Here is a 2,063-nt window from a genome sequence, read left to right as displayed (position 1 = left end):
TTTTAACCCTATCTTGACTCGCTGAATCTGTATGAAGAAAATTATCAAATAAAAACAATTAGAATATTTATTAAAAGCATTTAGAGGTTAATAAAAGCAATTATAATATTTAATCTAAAAGTAATCACAATTTATACCTATATCAATATAGATTTCTTTCCCTGTTTTTCTTACAGTTGCATTTGTTTGCACTTTTTTAGCTGCATCAATAACATCAAATTCCATTAGAATTTACAAATCTTTTGTCATGAAATTTAACAATTAAAATCAATTAGAATAAATGATAAAACAAAATTAGAATATTCAGAATAACTAACTTAGAAAAATAAATCAATTAGAATATATTAGTTTATGATATATAATATGGTCACAGTTTTATAAATACATAACAACAAATTTATATTTATCAATCAACATAAGGTTTGTCTTCTTTTTCTTTTGATTTACAATTAAAATCAATTAGAAAAATAAATCCAAACATTTGTTTTTTTTATGAATTATTTGAAAGAAAGGGTGTTCATACATTTTTTAACCCTATCTTGACTTGTTGAATCTGTATGAAGAAAATTATCAAATAAAAACAATTAGAATATTTATTAAAAGCATTTAGAGGTTAATAAAAGCAATTATAATATATAATCTAAAAGTAATCACAATTTATACCTATATCAATATAGATTTCTTTCCCTGTTTTTCTTACAGTTGCATTTGTTTGCACTTTTTTAGCTGCATCAATAACATCAAATTCCATTAGAATTCATATTAGTTTATGATATATAATCTGTCACAGTTCTATAAATACATAACAACAAATTTCTATTTATCAATCAACATAAAATTCACTAGAATACAAAGATTTTTTTTGGCTAAACAATATACTACAATCATAATAAGAGATTTGTGTTACCAAAATCTATAGTATTAGACAATTTATGGATCTAAATCTAATTAAATGATGAACAATTAGTTAGAATAACATAACATCTTTGCTAATTTTGATTAAGAATATTTAGATCAAATGAAATGGGGGAATAATTAGAACACTCTGTAGAGTTAACATTTAGATACATAGACTCTATATAAATCACACACTGAGATTTAGGTTTAGATTGTATGCTTTATAATGCTATATTCCTTTACATACTGACTTCGAAATATAAATAGTTAGTGAACTATCTCGATTATTACACATTTATTGAATACACAACACGATTTAAAGTGAAAAAACTTTCTATAATAAGAACAGATAGGTTTATTGTGTAAGAACAAGAGGTTTGTAGTATTATACTTACTTGGAACAGCTGTTGATACAAAATCAGAATCAGAATCTGTAGAATGAGCCATTTGATTCGATATCAAATTCAAAATCGAAATGTTTTTAATGTTCTAGTTGATTATCGAGTGGTTTTCGTGTAATAATCGGAAGATGAATTTCAGGTATAATCAGAATTAGAGTCTGAAACAATGATCGAGATTTGGAAGCAGAACGTTGATCGAGATTTTGGAAGCAGAACGATGATCGCGATTTGGATCAAATGGGTTTTAGGGTTCGTACCGGGTGTTTGTTTTTGTGTGTTGAAAGAAAAAGAATGCAAAATTCCATTAATGCCCCTCCGTGTCTTGATCTAATCCCAAAGTTCCATTAATTTACAAAATTGTCACCGCCTATTTTATGGTTTAATCTGAATTAATATTAGCCTTTGATTATTTAGGATGAGTGGTCAAGATTTGGTTTTCCCGTCTCACAAAATCAAGTGGTCTCACATGAACCTAACCCTATATATATATATATATATATATATATATATATATATATATATATATATATATATATATATATATATATATATATATACACTAGTAGCGTACCCGCGCGATGCGGCGTCGCAAGAAAATTTATTTCGGTAGATTATTTTAATACAATGATTACTTTTCTTTCCGTGTCATGTAGTTTGCTTCAGCCTTTTGGCCGATTGTTTTCCACATGATAGTTCCTTTTGACGAATAATTTGTACTTAGGTATGTAAATGTAGCAGCAGCAAGTAGTTTCTTTCTGTAATTAT

Source organism: Lactuca serriola, chromosome 5, assembly GCF_051521515.1.
Source record: "Lactuca serriola cultivar US96UC23 chromosome 5, Lser_US96UC23_V15, whole genome shotgun sequence".
Lineage (NCBI taxonomy): Eukaryota > Viridiplantae > Streptophyta > Magnoliopsida > Asterales > Asteraceae > Lactuca > Lactuca serriola.
Note: the sequence above shows the minus strand (reverse complement) of the source record.